The sequence below is a fragment of the Ictalurus punctatus genome, unplaced genomic scaffold, assembly GCF_001660625.3.
Source record: "Ictalurus punctatus breed USDA103 unplaced genomic scaffold, Coco_2.0 tig00064127, whole genome shotgun sequence".
In the NCBI taxonomy this organism is placed as follows: Eukaryota; Metazoa; Chordata; class Actinopteri; order Siluriformes; family Ictaluridae; genus Ictalurus; species Ictalurus punctatus.
In genome coordinates this window covers 46,419-67,276 of record NW_026521161.1, presented here as the reverse complement: position 1 = coordinate 67,276, position 20,858 = coordinate 46,419, and the positions used below count along the sequence as shown (strand labels likewise).

Below are 20,858 nucleotides of genomic sequence, written 5' to 3'. Positions count from 1 at the left end.
TGTCTGGTCCGGGTGGATGATGAGACTCATCACTTTCCCCATCCTCAATGTGATGGCCTTTGCTAGGATTTTATAATCCGTCGTTAGGAGCGTAATAGGCCGCCAATTCGCTAGATTTGTCCGATCTCCTTTCTTATACAGCAGGGAATGCACCCCATCCTCATTGAGGGGGTCAGGCATCCCCGCTCCATCCTCTCCTTATATACCTCCAGCAAATCTGGCCCTATCATGTCCCAAAAGGTAGAGTAAACTCTACTGGCAGCCCATCTAGCCCCGGCGCTGAACCGTGTTTCAGTGAACGCATGGCCTCCTCGATCTCTTGGAGAGACAAGTCTGCTTCCAGGATCGTGCATTCTTTATCCGGAAGCTTAGTAGTAAGGTTTTGCAGCATCCTCTCTTGCTCATCCCCTTCCTGGCCCTCTTGCAGAAAAGTGTCTCATAAAACTCTGCAGCCGCTTCCAACATTGCAGCGGTGGTTTTCACTACCTGCCTCTATGCAGCAATCCTTCGATGCGAGACCTCTTCTGCCTTGCCCGTACTGCCTGAAAAAAGTACCTGGATGGGCGCTCCCCCTCTACCATCTCCTGAGCCCCTGCCATTATCGAAAAGGCTTTGGCCTGTCTCTCAAAAAAAACACGGATCTGGGCCTTGGCCTCCTCATACCGATTCCATGCCACAGACTTCCCCGACGCCAGTTTTGTGCCCAGGTTCTGCAGCTCCTCTGAGGCTGCCTGGATCTCTTCCCGCTCCCCCCTGACTTTCTCCTTCGCCCATTCCCTACAGAACACCGCAATGCGTGCCTTCACCCCTTCCCACCAATCCCCCCAAGTGGACCACCCTACCCTCATGGCCCGCCATCCTTTAAGCACTGCACGGAAAACCTCGCAAAAGGTCTTATCCTGCAGTAGACTTGTATTAAGCCGCCAAAAATTCCGGCCTCTACTATGCTCACTTAGGGTCACCTTGACCCCAACAATGTTATGGTCAGAGGCCCATGTGGGAATATTTACACACTCCCCCACCTTCTGCCCTCTGGGAACGAACAGGTAGTCAAGCCTAGACCGATGTCCTCGGGAATTGCTCCACGTGAAACTCGGCTCACTTGTTCCTGCCACCTTATTGGCATCCACCAGGTGGAAAGCATTGCAGAGGGTCCGCAACTCCAGACTCCCCTCTGTTGCCATGGCTGCATCTAGGGAGATATTAAAGTCCCCACCCAGGAGCACCAGTCTGTTGGTAAAGCAGACATGCTCCAGGGCCCTGAAGAACTCCCCCCGCGTCCCACCCGCGCAAGGTGCATAGACATTTATAAGTCTGAGGGCGACCCCCCGCCACCTACAGTCGACACACAGGGCCCTCCCCGGTACTACGCTTACCGATGCCTCTATTATCGTGTCCCACCCTTTAAACAAAATCCCCACCCCATCTTCTTTCACATTACCCACACCCCACACCGAAAGTCCATTTCCCCAATCCTTTCTAAATGCGGTTACATCTTCTCTATCTTTCAGGTGACATTCTTGCAAAAACATAATATCAAAAGCCACATACTTAAGGGACAAAAACAAACCTCTCCTCTTTGTGGGGTTCTTCAGTCCCCTCACATTTAGAGTGCAGATCTTCATGTTCTGTGATTATCTGTATTGCTTCCATAAACCAACCAGGCCCGGAAAGGAAGACCGGCCTTACATTCTGTCCCTTGCAAGGGGGGGCCCCCTCCCTCTGCCTGCCCCCCTCATCCCTGTAGTCATTTTGTACCTCTCCTCCTCCCATCCTAAAAAGGGGAGAGCAGATGGCGAAGGGTCTGCTTCCATTGGGTGTTGCTCCTGCTCCTCCTTGTCCGTCGGTAGCTCGGAATTCCCCATATCCTCTACGTTGTTGTTAGGCTGTGTCTCTTGGAAGCGGAATCTCCTTTCCAGCTCGGCATCCTCGTCTTCCCTGGGAAAAGGTCGCTTCGCTGCTCCTTTTGTCCCATCTGGGGAGTCTGCTGTTTCCTCTACAGTGCAATTTGCCCAGTCTATCTGCTCATCAGAGTCCCCACAACTCCCACTCTCTGCCAGTGACCAGTCTTTCAGGGCTGCTCCATGGCAGACATTCTGGGCCCACACTCCGGCTGCCACCGGGGGGCTTCCCCCCCCACTCTCCATTTTCTGACCATCCCCTTCTTTTCCATCGTCCCACTCTTTTGCTCTCCGCTTTTGCTTTCTTTTCTCCTGACCCTTCTCCTGGTCCGAGTTCTGTCCCAGGTGGCTCTCCACCCTTTCCGCCTGGCTCTCTCCACATGGTTCTGTGGGTCCTACTTGGAAGCTTGGAAAACGTTGCCCGCCCTCTTTCTCTACCTCCAGTAGCTCTGCATGCTCTTCCGCTTCTGGAGAGAGCTTCCTTGTCTCCACGCCGGGGCTTTTCCCCCCTCCACCCTGCACGTCCTCCTGGGAGAAGAGGTCTGCAAAGGTTTTCCTCCTTAATGCACAGCTCCTGTAGAGGTGATCTTCTCCTCCACAAAGGCTGCACTTCTTGGGGCCCTGCATTCCGTTGACTCATGCTCCTGAGAGCCACAGAAGCGACACTTGCTGTTATTACAAACAGATTTTGTATGCCCAGCTGTTCCACATTTCCGGCAGGTTACTGGCTGCCCAGGATAAAAGAGGAAGCCTCTATGAGGCCCGATGGCAAAGGACCCCGGAGGCTGTACAACCCCTCCAGGAGCTGTTGGCTCTGGACGGAAACGCACCAGGTATTTCCTCCTTCCGTTCCAGATCCCAAAGGCATTACAGATTTTCTGACCCCCCTCCACCTTTAAACAATATCTCTGTAGAAAATGTCTGATATCGCTCTCCTCCACAAAGGGGTTGTACATGTGCACTGTCACTGGTACGTCCTCCCAGATATAAAGGGCTCTTACCTTTAGGCCTCGTAGGGCAGGGTGCTGCAAATTCCTCTCCCAGGTTGCCACAAAGTCCAGACAGGATGTCATTTCCCCAAAGGTTATATCCATGAAACCAGCATGCGCAAAGTCCTGCAAGCACAGAACCGATGTGGTCTGCTGCTTCATTACTCCTTGCAATACCTCTTTCACCAGGTGCTCCACCTTGAATCTTGCCCTTTCTGCTTGACTTGCATCTTTCAGGAGCTCCACCCTCACAGAATTTCTCAGCCGCGCCACTCGGACCGGCCCACTCGCGTCGACTTCCGGCATCTTGATAAGAACAGATACTACACTTGATCTTAGCCAAAAGGCCGAGAAGCGATAACCCGTTATGGCCTCTGGCCTAACGAGCACCAGCTGGCAGAGCCTCCACTCCTGGACGACATGCCTGACCACGCGCTTGAAGACCTTGCGCAGAGAGGATTGAGCAACTAGGCACCACGCCCAACCGACCTTGCATCCCAAAGCCAAACTTCTTCCCTCTCTTACGTTAAACTGTGAAACAAATACAGCTTTGCCTCAGCAAAGCTCACAAAAATAAGTTGAACTCGTCAACGTTCCTCTCCACGGAAATCTTTAGTAAAAGGCGAAAGATTTATGCGTGAATGAAGAGAAACCCGAGCTATACAGGAAGTCAGTCCAGGCCTCCGAAACTCCATCGGAGGCCTAGAAATCCGGTCTAGGGTAGGTTGGCTTGCGCCGGCCCCTTACACCTGCACAGCCTTGATAGCTACAGATGTAGGATTGGTCTAGAGCTGGATGTGGGCTGTGGTTTGTATTAAAACCTAATAGGTCCCCTCCCTTTTCCAATTAAGTACATCTGAAACCTTTACGACTGACACCTGTTCCATTTTGTACAATTAAATACAAGAAATTTTTTTTTTTTTTTTTTTTTTTTTTTAAGTACCATATGTCACTTTGTCTTTTTTCCTACTTTTTTTTTTTTTTTCCCCCCCAATCGTTTAACATGAATACGTATTCATTCATTCATTCGTTCATTCATTCATTCATTCATTCATTTATTTCCTTCCTTCCTTCCTTCTTCTTTCATTTGACCCCTTTGAAAAGGTGCACCGTTCCTGGAGGTACTGCAATACCAGGTCGATGCGTGGAGCGGACGGAGCAAGCCCCTCTTCCAGCTCCTCGCTCTAAAAATCCGTTTAATATAAAGTCCTCGAATGGAGGACGTATCAGGTATTAAACTGATAAGAACAGATACTACACTTGATCTTAGCCAAAAGGCCGAGAAGCGATAACCCGTTATGGCCTCTGGCCTAACGAGCACCAGCTGGCAGAGCCTCCACTCCTGGACGACATGCCTGACCACGCGCTTGAAGACCTTGCGCAGAGAGGATTGAGCAACTAGGCACCACGCCCAACCGACCTTGCATCCCAAAGCCAAACTTCTTCCCTCTCTTACGTTAAACTGTGAAACAAATACAGCTTTGCCTCAGCAAAGCTCACAAAAATAAGTTGAACTCGTCAACGTTCCTCTCCACGGAAATCTTTAGTAAAAGGCGAAAGATTTATGCGTGAATGAAGAGAAACCCGAGCTATACAGGAAGTCAGTCCAGGCCTCCGAAACTCCATCGGAGGCCTAGAAATCCGGTCTAGGGTAGGTTGGCTTGCGCCGGCCCCTTACACCTGCACAGCCTTGATAGCTACAGATGTAGGATTGGTCTAGAGCTGGATGTGGGCTGTGGTTTGTATTAAAACCTAATAGGTCCCCTCCCTTTTCCAATTAAGTACATCTGAAACCTTTACGACTGACACCTGTTCCATTTTGTACAATTAAATACAAGAAATTTTTTTTTTTTTTTTTTTTTTTTTTAAGTACCATATGTCACTTTGTCTTTTTTCCTACTTTTTTTTTTTTTTTCCCCCCCAATCGTTTAACATGAATACGTATTCATTCATTCATTCGTTCATTCATTCATTCATTCATTCATTTATTTCCTTCCTTCCTTCCTTCTTCTTTCATTTGACCCCTTTGAAAAGGTGCACCGTTCCTGGAGGTACTGCAATACCAGGTCGATGCGTGGAGCGGACGGAGCAAGCCCCTCTTCCAGCTCCTCGCTCTAAAAATCCGTTTAATATAAAGTCCTCGAATGGAGGACGTATCAGGTATTAAACTGATAAGAACAGATTTTTCTTTCGAAAAAATTTTATTGTCACTTATTTCTTTTTTCATATTCACAGTGTACACAGTTTTTCCTTCTCAGTTTATAGACATTTTTTTTTTTTTTTTTTTTTTTTTTTAAATAAATAAATAAACTTGGGTAAAACAATTTCTTGTTTTTAAAACTGTTTAAAGGAAAAATAAATAAATACATCAATTGTGTGTGTAAAAACCTATGAATAAAAGTGTCCATAAAATCGTTTCGTTTTTAAGAACAGTTAAATAAATCGATTGATTAATAAAAAAGCAAACACATATCTTTATATAAAACACACAAAATAAAAAACCACTTAAGCATCCTCTCTTTTCCAAGATCGGGGGTGAGTCCTTACCAAGGGCGCCCATCACACTGCTCTCCAGCCACGGCCGAGGCCCGTCACTTCCAGTGCCCAGAGGAGATCCTCTACCCTCCGGCTCGCTGCTCCCGTAGCCTTTGCAGGTGAGGGCGCATCTACGAGCGGCCAGGGTCGGTGGCGGCCGGGGCCTTTCTCGTGCAACCCCGGCCCCCTCCTCCGAATGTCGCCGCGCGGTACCCCTGCAGCGTGGACTTCGCCATCTGCTCGCTCGCGTGGAGGGGCACCGTCACGCGTTTCCCCACCAGCAGGTTTCTGGTGGTCCAGATGGCATCCTTCACGGCGTTGAGGGTGAGCCAGAGCGTGGTGAACCTCTGCGCCGTTAGGCCCTTCGAGCCTGGGCCCACCCCGAGGATGGCGAGCTTGTAGTCCATCTGGACCCCACCTGCCGGCAGGCACGGGAAATACAGGGGGCCGGTCGTGGTCCACTGGTCCCGCGCGGCGCCGCACTCCCATAAGAGGTGTCGCACGGTCTCCGGCGCGTTGCATCCGGGTCGTGGGCAGATGGGGTTGGAGCCCATGCCCCGGGAGTGCATGACCGCCCTGACCGGGAGAATCTCATGGGCCACCATCCATGACAGGTCCTTGTGCCTGTTCTGAAGAGCAGGGTGGGCGGCGTTCCTCCAAACTTGTTTGGCCTCACTTAGAGTGAGGCCGGGGACTGGACTCACCGGTTCCCGATCCTGAACGAGAGAGAGAAGAGACCTGTGGTTAGTTAAAACGGAGACATCTTCTCCTTCTAAAACATTTTTCTTTAAAAACTTCTTAATAAAATCATGTTCTTTTGTCAAATTAAAAGACACCGGCGTTTTAAGGTCTACAGGTAAAATTTTAAGCCTTCGTAGGTACGACCCCATCCAGAAACGGGTCATGGCCGCTGTCTTGCTCTCTCTGGACGGGGCCACGGCGTACGCGATGTGGAGGGCGGTGAACCGGCTGCCTAGAAACAGGTGGGGGTCCGGGAGGCCTTTCCCGCCGTTTTCCGGTCTCTTCTTCACTACCTCCCTCTTCACTCTCTCCCACTTGGACCCCCAGACGAAGTAAAACACCGCCCTCTCCAGATCTAAAAGAAAATTTCGCGGGGGACTAAAAACAGAACACACAAGTAACATTAAAGGTAAAATTACTGCTTTAAAAATTAAAACTTTACCTTCAAAAGTCATCTGTCTCAGTCCCCAGAAGCCCAGTTTTTGCCTGACTTTCCCTAACAAGTCGGCCCAGTTTGCCCGTCCTCCACCCTCTTTGTCAAATTTGACTCCTAAAATCCGTAAGTCGTTTTTAAAAACCAATTCCAGTCCGCCTATGTCCACGCTACCCCACGGCCCGAAGAGCTGGGCCTCGGACTTGCTCCTGTTGAGCTTGGCACCCGAGGCCCGACCGTACCAGTCAGTCAGGTCCATTGCTCTTCGCATGGATAAAAGGTCTGTGGCTAAAAGGGTTACGTCGTCCATATATAAAACGCATGTTGCGGTCAGTCCACCCGTCCCAGGCACTTCGAGTCCTTTGACCCATTTATCCCTTCTCAAGATCTGTGCCAGTGGCTCTATGCAAGCCACATACAGGAGGGGAGATAAAGGACACCCCTGACGGACGCCACTGCGGATATTCACCGCCTTGGACACGTGCCCGTTAACCAACATTCTACTGACTATGCCCTTGTACAGTAATCCCACCCAGGCTATGAACCTATCAGGGAACCCCATTTTGGCCAGTACCTGAAACAGGAACTGATGCGAGACTCGGTCGAATGCTTTTTCAAAATCTAGGTTCAGGACCGCTAGCCGGATGTTTCTGTCTCTCGCGTAACAGATGACGTCTCTGATCAGTACCAGACTGTCAGTGATCTTCCTCCCTGGCACAGCACATGCTTGATCCGGGTGGATCACGTCCTCTAAGACAGTCGACATACGTGCAGATAAAATCTTGCTAAAAAGTTTACAATCAAAGTTTAAAAGCGTGATCGGTCTCCAGTTCCTGAGGTCTGTCTTGTCGCCTTTCTTGTGAAGAAGCGACACTATCCCTGTTCTAAAGCTGTCCGGGAGTCTGTCCAAGGTCTCAAATTCGTTAAAAACAGTGAGTAAGTCGTGTGCTAAAATATCCCAGAAAGTCAGATAAAATTCTAGGGGGAGTCCATCCATTCCTGGGGACTTCCCCCTTTTAAAACCTTTTAAAGAATTTTGCATTTCTAAAAGCGTGAAATCCTGGGATAAAAGCATTGTTTCACTATTGACCTTGTTGTCTAAAAAGGCTAAAACTTCCTCCAGGGTATCTTTGTGCACAGATTTTTCCTTATATAGGTCGGTATAAAATTCTTCCACCCCACCTAAAATCTCATCTGTTGATTTTAACTCCCTCCCTCCATCTTTTATTGTGGTGATTATACCTCCCCTTGAAACAATCTTTTTAAAAAAATATCTTGTGCACTTTTCCCCTTCTTCAATCTCCCTCTCTCTGCTTCTTAAAATGACCCCCCTGCTTTGTCTATCCGATAAAACACGCATTTCTTCTTTTACTTCTTTAATCTGTTCAGTAAAATCAATCCCACAGTTAAAAAGGTTAAAATATCTCTGCAGTCTTTTTTGCAGTCCCATCATGCATCTTTTTTCCTTATTTTTCCTTTCTATCCCTACCTTCTTAAAAAATCTTTTTGTCCGTTCCTTTATCATCTCCCACCACTGTGCTCGTGACTCATAAAAGTCCTGGAGGGTCTGCCATTGGCTGAACTGCTCCCTGTACTCTCTGACTACTTCTTTATCTTCTAACACCGAGCAGTTCAGCCTCCACAGCCCTCCTCCTACCGTCACACCAGTGGACAGTGACAGGGTGCAGGACAGCATCATGTGGTCAGAAAAGAAGAGAGGGGTCAGTGTAGCATCGGTCGGCGGGCAGTCCCGTGTAAAAACATAGTCGATCCGAGAGGCTCTGGTGCCATCACCACTGAACCAGGTGAAGCCCTCCTCTCTTTGATGCAAAGCTTTGAAACAGTCGACTAGTTTAAAATCTTTGACTAAGCCCTGAAGTAAAACCGATGTCTTATCTACCATGCACTCCCCCACTACCCTTTTCCTATCCTTTGCTGTTAAAATACAATTAAAATCCCCTGCTACGATTAAAGGAACCCTCCCTAGCATGTGGGACTGCAGGTCTTCTAAAAGTTCATACCTTTCATTTTTTTCAGTAAAACCATACACATTAAGAACAGTAAAATCCCTATCTAAAAAGGTCAGATTGGCTAAGAGTGCCCGTCCATCTCTCACCACTGTGCTGCCCTTCACCGCGATGTTGGGGTTATTTATTAAAATGGCGACACCATCACATTTATTAAAATTGGAACCACTCCACAACGAGGGTCCCGGGGTCCACACATCTTCCCATTTCCTATAATTATATAAAAAGGGCAGAGCACATTCTTGTAATAAAATCACATCTGACTTAAAAGATTTTAAAAGGGATAATACACTCTGTGCTCTCAGGGTGGACCTCACACTTCTCACATTGATGGTAGAGATTGTGAGGGCCATGAGCAGTATGGTAAAAAGGTATAAAACAGTATAAAAACACATACAGAGACAACATTAAAATCAAGTTAGAGGCATATTATTTCTTGTGACACTTGCTCTTCCTTTATCTCAGTGGGCCTGGGTTCAGGAGGGCAAGTGTCTGCTGCCGCACGGGCCGCGGAGGCAACCTCTCGCGGCTCCTTTGGCGATGATGTTCTCAGCTGGAGGTGCAAGAAAGAAACCTCATTTGGGGGCTCTGAGGGCCATAAGCGGTTCAGTTCTTCCGAGGAAGAACTGTCCCGCCCATGCTCTGCCCTCAGTTTCTTCTCCTCTGTTACAAACAGAGGAGATCCCGCAGGTCTTTTCTGCACCTGAGCATTCGGGAGAGGACTGTCTGACTCACTCTCCCCAGATACCACACTTAACTCTGAAACTGTCTCCATGGAGGAAGCCGTCCCTTCCTCCCCTTCCGCCATTTCCTGTACTTTATTTTGCGGGGAGGGGGGGGCTTCCTCCCTCTGGTTTGCTGACTCCGCCCCTAAGGCCGCCCCACTTACCCGTATCTGCTCAGGCCCCGAAGCTGACGGGAGAGTTGATTTTCCCGCCAAAACCGCCGGGCCCGCCTCCTTCTCCGTTGTTTGTTCTGTTTGTTGCGTTTGTGGGGCGGCCATCTTGTTGCTTTTCAGTTTGTTGGCAAAGCTCTTAGGGCAATCTCTGTAGAGGTGGTTTGTCTCTCCACACAGATTGCACCGTCTGCCAATGGTGCACTCATCAAAAACGTGACCAATTTCTCTACATTTCCCACAAATTATTTCCTGGCACGCGTCGGCTAGATGTCCCATCCTCCCACACTTACGGCAGAGTTTGGGCATCCCCTGGTAATGGATGTAGCCTCTGTTCTCTCCCAACACAATCATAGAAGGCAGATGTCTCAGGCCCTGGTAGCCCCCAGCGTCTTCCCATTGTTTAATGGGAATCCGCCAGGAACAATTCCAGATGCCGTCCTCATCCAACACTTTGACTGGTTGTCCGCGAACAGTGCAAAATCTACCCAGCCATACGCAAATATCGTCTCCAGTCACCGTTTCATTAAACATCCTAACAATCACCGTTTTAAGCGAATTGTCAGAAAGTTTCTCCACGGTGAACATGGAGAAATGGGCCTTACAACCGTCCAACCGTTGCCAGAAATCATTTAGCAGAGAAGCGGTCCTAAAACTAACATCAAAACCTTTGTTCAGGGGCAGAGTCACGAGACAGTTCAGTTCGTCAGGTTTGAAACCAAGAGATTTCTGGATTAGCTTCCTGGAGAAATCAAGGCGTGACATCCCCAGGAGCTTTCCATCCACCTCTTTAAACAAAAAGCGCACGCTGTGGTGCCTCCTCATGCCGGCACGAGCAGCCGACATTTTGGAGGCACCACTAGCCTATAAATAAATAAATAAATAAATAAACTATAATAAATAACTAAGACAAATACAGAACTAAACGAAATAAATATTTTAAAAACGAAAAAAAAGAAAGGAAGAAGAAATAAATAAATAAATTTGTACTTACCTAACACGCAGATTCCCAGGCACGATGTTCCATTCGCCAACGGAAGCTGAAAGTCGCAGGGTCCGCACAAATTTTCTCTCTGAACGGTTTTGCCCAAAACCACGAAAAGGTTGAGAGCAATGGCCGCCAAAGAGTCGATCGCAGTCTCGTCCACTTGATCTTAGCCAAAAGGCCGAGAAGCGATAACCCGTTATGGCCTCTGGCCTAACGAGCACCAGCTGGCAGAGCCTCCACTCCTGGACGACATGCCTGACCACGCGCTTGAAGACCTTGCGCGGAGAGGATTGAGCAACTAGGCACCACGCCCAACCGACCTTGCATCCCAAAGCCAAACTTCTTCCCTCTCTTACGTTAAACTGTGAAACAAATACAGCTTTGCCTCAGCAAAGCTCACAAAAATAAGTTGAACTCGTCAACGTTCCTCTCCACGGAAATCTTTAGTAAAAGGCGAAAGATTTATGCGTGAATGAAGAGAAACCCGAGCTATACAGGAAGTCAGTCCAGGCCTCCGAAACTCCATCGGAGGCCTAGAAATCCGGTCTAGGGTAGGTTGGCTTGCGCCGGCCCCTTACACCTGCACAGCCTTGATAGCTACAGATGTAGGATTGGTCTAGAGCTGGATGTGGGCTGTGGTTTGTATTAAAACCTAATAGGTCCCCTCCCTTTTCCAATTAAGTACATCTGAAACCTTTACGACTGACACCTGTTCCATTTTGTACAATTAAATACAAGAAATTTTTTTTTTTTTTTTTTTTTTTTTTTTAAGTACCATATGTCACTTTGTCTTTTTTCCTACTTTTTTTTTTTTTTTCCCCCCCAATCGTTTAACATGAATACGTATTCATTCATTCATTCGTTCATTCATTCATTCATTCATTCATTTATTTCCTTCCTTCCTTCCTTCTTCTTTCATTTGACCCCTTTGAAAAGGTGCACCGTTCCTGGAGGTACTGCAATACCAGGTCGATGCGTGGAGCGGACGGAGCAAGCCCCTCTTCCAGCTCCTCGCTCTAAAAATCCGTTTAATATAAAGTCCTCGAATGGAGGACGTATCAGGTATTAAACTGATAAGAACAGATACTACACTTGATCTTAGCCAAAAGGCCGAGAAGCGATAACCCGTTATGGCCTCTGGCCTAACGAGCACCAGCTGGCAGAGCCTCCACTCCTGGACGACATGCCTGACCACGCGCTTGAAGACCTTGCGCAGAGAGGATTGAGCAACTAGGCACCACGCCCAACCGACCTTGCATCCCAAAGCCAAACTTCTTCCCTCTCTTACGTTAAACTGTGAAACAAATACAGCTTTGCCTCAGCAAAGCTCACAAAAATAAGTTGAACTCGTCAACGTTCCTCTCCACGGAAATCTTTAGTAAAAGGCGAAAGATTTATGCGTGAATGAAGAGAAACCCGAGCTATACAGGAAGTCAGTCCAGGCCTCCGAAACTCCATCGGAGGCCTAGAAATCCGGTCTAGGGTAGGTTGGCTTGCGCCGGCCCCTTACACCTGCACAGCCTTGATAGCTACAGATGTAGGATTGGTCTAGAGCTGGATGTGGGCTGTGGTTTGTATTAAAACCTAATAGGTCCCCTCCCTTTTCCAATTAAGTACATCTGAAACCTTTACGACTGACACCTGTTCCATTTTGTACAATTAAATACAAGAAATTTTTTTTTTTTTTTTTTTTTTTTTTAAGTACCATATGTCACTTTGTCTTTTTTCCTACTTTTTTTTTTTTTTCCCCCCCAATCGTTTAACATGAATACGTATTCATTCATTCATTCGTTCATTCATTCATTCATTCATTCATTTATTTCCTTCCTTCCTTCCTTCTTCTTTCATTTGACCCCTTTGAAAAGGTGCACCGTTCCTGGAGGTACTGCAATACCAGGTCGATGCGTGGAGCGGACGGAGCAAGCCCCTCTTCCAGCTCCTCGCTCTAAAAATCCGTTTAATATAAAGTCCTCGAATGGAGGACGTATCAGGTATTAAACTGATAAGAACAGATTTTTCTTTCGAAAAAATTTTATTGTCACTTTTTTCTTTTTTTTTCATATCCACAGTGTACACAGTTTTTTCCTTCTCAGTTTATAGACATTTTTTTAAATAAATAAATAAACTTGGGTAAAACAAATTCTTATTTTAAAAACTGTTTAAAGGAAAAATAAATAAATACATCAATTTGTGTGTGTAAAAAACTATGAACAAAAGTGTCCATAAAATCGTTTCGTTTTTAAAAACAGTTAAATAAGTCGATTGATTAATAAAAAAGCAAACACATATCTTTATATAAAACACACAAAATAAAAAACCACTTAAGCATCCTCTCTTTTCCAAGATCGGGGGTGAGTCCTTACCAAGGGCGCCCATCACACTGCTCTCCAGCCACGGCCGAGGCCCGTCACTTCCGGTGCCCAGAGGAGATCCTCTACCCTCCGGCTCGCTGCTCCCGTAGCCTTTGCAGGTGAGGGCGCATCTACGAGCGGCCAGGGTCGGTGGCGGCCGGGACCTTTCTCGTGCAACCCCGGCCCCCTCCTCCGAATGTCGCCGCGCGGTACCCCTGCAGCGTGGACTTCGCCATCTGCTCGCTCGCGTGGAGGGGCACCGTCACGCGTTTCCCCACCAGCAGGTTTCTGGTGGTCCAGATGGCATCCTTCACGGCGTTGAGGGTGAGCCAGAGCGTGGTGAACCTCTGCGCCGTTAGGCCCTTCGAGCCTGGGCCCACCCCGAGGATGGCGAGCTTGTAGTCCATCTGGACCCCACCTGCCGGCAGGCACGGGAAATACAGGGGGCCGGTCGTGGTCCACTGGTCCCGCGCGGCGCCGCACTCCCATAAGAGGTGTCGCACGGTCTCCGGCGCGTTGCATCCGGGTCGTGGGCAGATGGGGTTGGAGCCCATGCCCCGGGAGTGCATGACCGCCCTGACCGGGAGAATCTCGTGGGCCACCATCCATGACAGGTCCTTGTGCCTGTTCTGAAGAGCAGGGTGGGCGGCGTTCTTCCAAACTTGTTTGGCCTCACTTAGAGTGAGGCCGGGGACTGGACTCACAGGTTCCCGATCCTGAACGAGAGAGAGAAGAGACCTGTGGTTAGTTAAAATGGAGACATCTTCTCCTTCTAAAACATTTTTCTTTAAAAATCTCTTGATAAAATCATGCTCTTTTGTCAGATTAAAAGACACAGGCGTTTTGAGATCTACAGGTAAAATTCTAAGGCTTCGTAGGTACGACCCCATCCAGAAACGGGTCATGGCCGCTGTCTTGCTCTCTCTGGATGGGGCCACGGCGTACGCGATGTGGAGGGCGGTGAAACGGCTGCCTAAAAACAGGTGGGGGTCCGGGAGGCCTTTCCCGCCGTTTTCCGGTCTCTTCTTTACGACCTCCCTCTTCACTCTCTCCCACTTGGACCCCCAGATGAAGTAAAACACCGCTCTCTCCAACTCTAAAAGAAAGTGTCGTGGGGGACTAAAAACAGAACACACGAGTAACATTAAAGGTAAAATCACTGCTTTAAAAATTAAAACTTTACCTTCAAAAGTCATCTGTCTCAGTCCCCAAAAGCCCAGATTCTGCCTGACTTTCCCTAACAAGTCGGCCCAGTTTCCCCGTCCTCCACCCTCTTTGTCAAATTTCACTCCTAAAATCCGTAAGTCGGTTTTAAAAACCAATTCCAGTCCGCCTGTGTCCACGTCACCCCACGGCCCGAAGAGCTGGGCCTCGGACTTGCTCCTGTTGAGCTTGGCGCCCGAGGCCCGACCGTACCAGTCAGTCAGGTCCATTGCTCTTCGCATGGATAAAAAGTCTGTGGCTAAAAGGGTTACGTCGTCCATATATAAAACGCACGTTGCGGTCAGTCCACCCGTCCCAGGTACTTCGAGTCCTTTGACCCATTTATCCCTTCTCAAGATCTGTGCCAGTGGCTCTATGCAAGCCACATACAGGAGGGGAGATAAAGGACACCCCTGACGGACGCCACTGCGGATATTCACCGCCTTGGACATGTGCCCGTTAACCAACATTCTACTGACTATGCCCTTGTACAGTAATCCCACCCAGGCTATGAACCTATCAGGGAACCCCATTTTGGCCAGTACCTGAAACAGGAACTGATGCGAGACTCGGTCGAATGCTTTCTCAAAATCTAGGTTCAGGACCGCTAGCCGGATGTTTCTGTCTCTCGCGTAACAGATGACGTCTCTGATCAGTACCAGACTGTCGGTGATCTTCCTCCCTGGCACAGCACATGCTTGATCCGGGTGGATCACGTCCTCTAAGACAGTCGACATACGTGCTGATAAAATCTTGCTAAAAAGTTTACAATCAAAGTTTAAAAGCGTGATCGGTCTCCAGTTCCTGAGGTCTGTCTTGTCGCCTTTCTTGTGAAGAAGCGACACTATCCCTGTTCTAAAGCTGTCCGGGAGTCTGTCCAAGGTCTCAAATTCGTTAAAAACAGTGAGTAAGTCGTGTGCTAAAATATCCCAGAAAGTCAGATAAAATTCTAGGGGGAGTCCATCCATTCCTGGGGACTTCCCCTTTTTAAAACCTTTTAAAGAATTTTGTATTTCTAAAACTGTAAAATCCTGGGATAAAAGCATTGTTTCACTATTGACCTTGTTTTCTAAAAAGGCTAAAACTTCTTCCAAGGTATCCTTATGAACGTATTTTTCGCTGTATAGATTGCTATAAAATTCTTCCACCCCACCTAAAATCTCGTCCGTTGTTTTTAGGTCCCTCCCTCCATCTTTTATTGCGGTAATTGTACCTCCCTTTGAAACAATCTTTTTAAAAAAATACCTTGTACATTTTTCCCCTTCTTCAATCTCCCTCTCTCTGCTTCTTAAAATGACCCCCTTGTTTTGTATATCCGATAAAACACGCATTTCTTCTTTTACTTCTTTAATCTCCTCAGTAAAATCCATACCACAGTTAAAAAGGTTAAAATATCTCTGCAGTCGTTTTTGCAGTCCCATCATGCATCTTCTTTCCTTATTTTTCTTTTCTTTCCCTACCCTCTTAAAAAAACTCCCTGTCCGTTTTTTTACCATCTCCCACCACTGTGCTCGTGATTCATAAAAGTCCTGGAGGGTCTGCCATTGGCTGAACTGCTCCCTATACTCTCTGACTACTTCTTTATCTTCTAACACCGAGCAGTTCAGCCTCCACAGCCCTCCTCCTACCGTCACACCAGTGGACAGTGACAGGGTGCAGGACAGCATCATGTGGTCAGAAAAGAAGAGAGGGGTCAGTGTAGCATCGGTCGGCGGGCAGTCCCGTGTAAAAACATAGTCGATCCGAGAGGCTCTGGTGCCATCACCACTGAACCAGGTGAAGCCCTCCTCTCTTTGATGCAACGTTTTAAAACAGTCGACTAGTTTAAAATCTTTAACTAATCCTTGGAGTAAAACCGATGTTTTGTCTACTACGCACTCCCCTGTTACCCTTTTCCTATCCTTAGCTGTTAAAATACAATTAAAATCCCCTGCTACGATTAAAGGAAGCCTCCCTAGCATGTGGGACTGCAGGTCTTCTAAAAGTTCATACCTTTCATTTTTTTCCGTAAAACCATACACATTAAGAACAGTAAAATCCCTATCTAAAAAGGTCAGATTGGCTAAGAGTGCCCGTCCATCTCTCACCACTGTGCTGCCCTTCACCGCGATGTTGGGGTTATTTATTAAAATGGCGACACCATCACATTTATTAAAATTGGAACCACTCCACAACGAGGGTCCCGGGGTCCACACATCTTCCCATTTCCTATAATTATATAAAAAGGGCAGAGCACATTCTTGTAATAAAATCACATCTGACTTAAAAGATTTTAAAAGGGATAATACACTCTGTGCTCTCAGGGTGGACCTCACACTTCTCACATTGATGGTAGAGATTGTGAGGGCCATGAGCAGTATGGTAAAAAGGTATAAAACAGTGTTAAAAACATGCAGAGACAACGTTAAAACAAATTTAAAGGGATATTATTTCTTGTGACACTTGCTCTTCCTTTATCTCAGTGGGCCTGGGTTCAGGAGGGCAAGTGTCTGCTGCCGCACGGGCCGCGGAGGCAACCTCTCGCGGCTCCTTTGGCGACGATGTTCTCAGCTGGAGGTGCAAGAACGAAACCTCATTTGGGGGCTCTGAGGGCCATAAGCGGTTCAGTTCTTCCGAGGAAGAACTGTCCCGCCTATGCTCTGCCCTCAGTTTCTTCTCCTCTGTTACGAACAGAGGAGATCCCGCAGGTCTTTTCTGCACCTGAGCATTCGGGAGAGGACTGTCTGACTCACTCTCCCCAGATACCACACTTAACTCTGAAACTGTCTCCATGGAGGAAGCCGTCCCTTCCTCCCCTTCCGCCATTTCCTGTACTTTATTTTGCGGGGAGGGGGGGGCTTCCTCCCTCTGGTTTGCTGACTCCGCCCCTAAGGCCGCCCCACTTACCCGTATCTGCTCAGGCCCCGAAGCTGACGGGAGAGTTGATTTTCCCGCCAAAACCGCCGGGCCCGCCTCCTTCTCCGTTGTTTGTTCTGTTTGTTGCGTTTGTGGGGCGGCCATCTTGTTGCTTTTCAGTTTGTTGGCAAAGCTCTTGGGGCAATCTCTGTAGAGGTGGTTTGTCTCTCCACACAGATTGCACCGTCTGCCAATGGTGCACTCATCAAAAACGTGACCAATTTCTCTACATTTCCCACAAATTATTTCCTGGCACGCGTCGGCTAGATGTCCCATCCTCCCACACTTACGGCAGAGTTTGGGCATCCCCTGGTAATGGATGTAGCCTCTGTTCTCTCCCAACACAATCATAGAAGGCAGATGTCTCAGGCCCTGGTAGCCCCCAGCGTCTTCCCATTGTTTAATGGGAATCCGCCAGGAACAATTCCAGATGCCGTCCTCATCCAACACTTTGACTGGTTGTCCGCGAACAGTGCAAAATCTACCCAGCCATACGCAAATATCGTCTCCAGTCACCGTTTCATTAAACATCCTAACAATCACCGTTTTAAGCGAATTGTCAGAAAGTTTCTCCACGGTGAACATGGAGAAATGGGCCTTACAACCGTCAAACCGTTGCCAGAAATCATTTAGCAGAGAAGCGGTCCTAAAACTAACATCAAATCCTTTGTTCAGGGGCAGAGTCACTAGACAGTTCAGTTCGTCGGGTTTGAAACCAAGAGATTTCTGGATTAGCTTCCTGGAGAAATCAAGCCGTGACATCCCCAGGAGCTTTCCATCCACCTCTTTAAACAAAAAGCGCACGCTGTGGTGCCTCCTCATGCCGGCACGAGCAGCCGACATTTTGGAGGCACCACTAGCCTATAAATAAATAAATAAATAAATAAATAAATAAATAAATAAATAAATAAAGTAAAACAAATACAAAACTAAACGAAATAAATATTTTTTAAACGAAAAAAAAGGGGAAAAATTAAATAAATTAATGAATTTGTACTTACCACTTCGCAGATTCACTGGCACGATGTTCCACTCGCCTAGAGAAGCTGAAAAAAAAGGGTCCGCACGAATTCTCTCTTTGGATGGTTGTGTCCAAAATCATAAAGGGATTAAGGGCAATTGCCACCAAAGAGCCGATCGCTGTCTCACCCGATTGATCTTAGCCAAAAGGCCGAGAAGCGATAACCCGTTATGGCCTCTAGCCTAACGAGCACCAGCTGGCAGAGCCTCCACTCCTGGACGACATGCCTGACCACGCGCTTGAAGACCTTGCGCGGAGAGGATTGAGCAACTAGGCACCACGCCCAACCGACCTTGCATCCCAAAGCCAAACTTCTTCCCTCTCTTACGTTAAACTGTGAAACAAATACAGCTTTGCCTCAGCAAAGCTCACAAAAATAAGTTGAACTCGTCAACGTTCCTCTCCACGGAAATCTTTAGTAAAAGGCGAAAGATTTATGCGTGAATGAAGAGAAACCCGAGCTATACAGGAAGTCAGTCCAGGCCTCCGAAACTCCATCGGAGGCCTAGAAATCCGGTCTAGGGTAGGTTGGCTTGCGCCGGCCCCTTACACCTGCACAGCCTTGATAGCTACAGATGTAGGATTGGTCTAGAGCTGGATGTGGGCTGTGGTTTGTATTAAAACCTAATAGGTCCCCTCCCTTTTCCAATTAAGTACATCTGAAACCTTTACGACTGACACCTGTTCCATTTTGTACAATTAAATACAAGAATTTTTTTTTTTTTTTTTTTTTTTTTTTTTTTTAAGTACCATATGTCACTTTGTTTTTTTTCCTACTTTTTTTTTTTTTCCCCCCAATCGTTTAGCATGAATACGTATTCATTCATTCATTCGTTCATTCATTCATTCATTCATTTATTTATTTATTTCCTTCCTCCCTTCCTTCCTTCTTCTTTCATTTGACCCCTTTGAAAAGGTGCACCGTTCCTGGAGGTACTGCAATACCAGGTCGATGCGTGGAGCGGACGGAGCAAGCCCCTCTTCCAGCTCCTCGCTCTAAAAATCCGTTTAATATAAAGTCCTCGAATGGAGGACGTATCAGGTATTAAACTGATAAGAACAGATACTACACTTGATCTTAGCCAAAAGGCCGAGAAGCGATAACCCGTTATGGCCTCTGGCCTAACGAGCACCAGCTGGCAGAGCCTCCACTCCTGGACGACATGCCTGACCACGCGCTTGAAGACCTTGCGCGGAGAGGATTGAGCAACTAGGCACCACGCCCAACCGACCTTGCATCCCAAAGCCAAACTTCTTCCCTCTCTTACGTTAAACTGTGAAACAAATACAGCTTTGCCTCAGCAAAGCTCACAAAAATAAGTTGAACTCGTCAACGTTCCTCTCCACGGAAATCTTTAGTAAAAGGCGAAAGATTTATGCGTGAATGAAGAGAAACCCGAGCTATACAGGAAGTCAGTCCAGGCCTCCGAAACTCCATCGGAGGCCTAGAAATCCGGTCTAGGGTAGGTTGGCTTGCGCCGGCCCCTTACACCTGCACAGCCTTGATAGCTACAGATGTAGGATTGGTCTAGAGCTGGATGTGGGCTGTGGTTTGTATTAAAACCTAATAGGTCCCCTCCCTTTTCCAATTAAGTACATCTGAAACCTTTACGACTGACACCTGTTCCATTTTGTACAATTAAATACAAGAAATTTTTTTTTTTTTTTTTTTTTTTTTTTTTTTTAAGTACCATATGTCACTTTGTTTTTTTTCCTACTTTTTTTTTTTTTCCCCCCAATCGTTTAGCATGAATACGTATTCATTCATTCATTCGTTCATTCATTCATTCATTCATTTATTTATTTATTTCCTTCCTCCCTTCCTTCCTTCTTCTTTCATTTGACCCCTTTGAAAAGGTGCACCGTTCCTGGAGGTACTGCAATACCAGGTCGATGCGTGGAGCGGACGGAGCAAGCCCCTCTTCCAGCTCCTCGCTCTAAAAATCCGTTTAATATAAAGTCCTCGAATGGAGGACGTATCAGGTATTAAACTGATAAGAACAGATTTTTCTTTCGAAAAAATTTTATTGTCACTTTTTTCTTTTTTTTTCATATCCACAGTGTACACAGTTTTTTCCTTCTCAGTTTATAGACATTTTTTTAAATAAATAAATAAACTTGGGTAAAACAAATTCTTATTTTAAAAACTGTTTAAAGGAAAAATAAATAAATACATCAATTTGTGTGTGTAAAAAACTATGAACAAAAGTGTCCATAAAATCGTTTCGTTTTTAAAAACAGTTAAATAAGTCGATTGATTAATAAAAAAGCAAACACATATCTTTATATAAAACACACAAAATAAAAAACCACTTAAGCATCCTCTCTTTTCCAAGATCGGGGGTGAGTCCTTACCAAGGGCGCCCATCACACTGCTCTCCAGCCACGGCCGAGGCCCGTCACTTCCGGTGCCCAGAGGAGATCCTCTACCCTCCGGCTCGCTGCTCCCGTAGCCTTTGCAGGTGAGGGCGCATCTACGAGCGGCCAGGGTCGGTGGCGGCCGGGACCTTTCTCGTGCAACCCCGGCCCCCTCCTCCGAATGTCGCCGCGCGGTACCCCTGCAGCGTGGACTTCGCCATCTGCTCGCTCGCGTGGAGGGGCACCGTCACGCGTTTCCCCACCAGCAGGTTTCTGGTGGTCCAGATGGCATCCTTCACGGCGTTGAGGGTGAGCCAGAGCGTGGTGAACCTCTGCGCCGTTAGGCCCTTCGAGCCTGGGCCCACCCCGAGGATGGCGAGCTTGTAGTCCATCTGGACCCCACCTGCCGGCAGGCACGGGAAATACAGGGGGCCGGTCGTGGTCCACTGGTCCCGCGCGGCGCCGCACTCCCATAAGAGGTGTCGCACGGTCTCCGGCGCGTTGCATCCGGGTCGTGGGCA

General features: G+C 47.5%; 9 non-coding genes and 4 pseudogenes across 9 annotated transcripts; all 13 read right to left on the bottom strand.

Annotated features, from left to right (window-relative positions):
• Nucleotides 1-3,142: 3,142 nt before the first annotated feature.
• LOC124629264 (uncharacterized) lies at nt 3,143-3,249 on the bottom strand (annotated as a pseudogene).
• A 187-nt stretch (nt 3,250-3,436) lies between these two features.
• LOC128632584 (U5 spliceosomal RNA) lies at nt 3,437-3,551 on the bottom strand. The gene has a single exon (XR_008396183.1). It is a non-coding gene; the product is annotated as a U5 spliceosomal RNA (small nuclear RNA).
• A 438-nt stretch (nt 3,552-3,989) lies between these two features.
• Nucleotides 3,990-4,180, bottom strand: LOC128632547 (U2 spliceosomal RNA). The gene has a single exon (XR_008396154.1). It is a non-coding gene; the product is annotated as a U2 spliceosomal RNA (small nuclear RNA).
• Nucleotides 4,181-4,367: 187 nt separating this feature from the next.
• Nucleotides 4,368-4,482, bottom strand: LOC128632583 (U5 spliceosomal RNA). Its single transcript, XR_008396182.1, has one exon. It is a non-coding gene; the product is annotated as a U5 spliceosomal RNA (small nuclear RNA).
• Nucleotides 4,483-4,919: 437 nt separating this feature from the next.
• LOC128632552 (uncharacterized) lies at nt 4,920-5,095 on the bottom strand (annotated as a pseudogene).
• Nucleotides 5,096-10,886: 5,791 nt separating this feature from the next.
• Nucleotides 10,887-11,001, bottom strand: LOC128632582 (U5 spliceosomal RNA). The gene has a single exon (XR_008396181.1). It is a non-coding gene; the product is annotated as a U5 spliceosomal RNA (small nuclear RNA).
• Nucleotides 11,002-11,440: 439 nt separating this feature from the next.
• LOC128632546 (U2 spliceosomal RNA) lies at nt 11,441-11,631 on the bottom strand. Its single transcript, XR_008396153.1, has one exon. It is a non-coding gene; the product is annotated as a U2 spliceosomal RNA (small nuclear RNA).
• A 187-nt stretch (nt 11,632-11,818) lies between these two features.
• Nucleotides 11,819-11,933, bottom strand: LOC128632581 (U5 spliceosomal RNA). Its single transcript, XR_008396180.1, has one exon. It is a non-coding gene; the product is annotated as a U5 spliceosomal RNA (small nuclear RNA).
• A 436-nt stretch (nt 11,934-12,369) lies between these two features.
• Nucleotides 12,370-12,545, bottom strand: LOC128632554 (uncharacterized; annotated as a pseudogene).
• Nucleotides 12,546-18,328: 5,783 nt separating this feature from the next.
• On the bottom strand, nt 18,329-18,443 carry LOC124627599 (U5 spliceosomal RNA). Its single transcript, XR_006982083.1, has one exon. It is a non-coding gene; the product is annotated as a U5 spliceosomal RNA (small nuclear RNA).
• A 447-nt stretch (nt 18,444-18,890) lies between these two features.
• Nucleotides 18,891-19,081, bottom strand: LOC128632545 (U2 spliceosomal RNA). The gene has a single exon (XR_008396152.1). It is a non-coding gene; the product is annotated as a U2 spliceosomal RNA (small nuclear RNA).
• Nucleotides 19,082-19,268: 187 nt separating this feature from the next.
• LOC128632579 (U5 spliceosomal RNA) lies at nt 19,269-19,383 on the bottom strand. The gene has a single exon (XR_008396178.1). It is a non-coding gene; the product is annotated as a U5 spliceosomal RNA (small nuclear RNA).
• A 448-nt stretch (nt 19,384-19,831) lies between these two features.
• On the bottom strand, nt 19,832-20,007 carry LOC128632553 (uncharacterized; annotated as a pseudogene).
• Between the last annotated feature and the right edge of the window lie 851 nt (nt 20,008-20,858).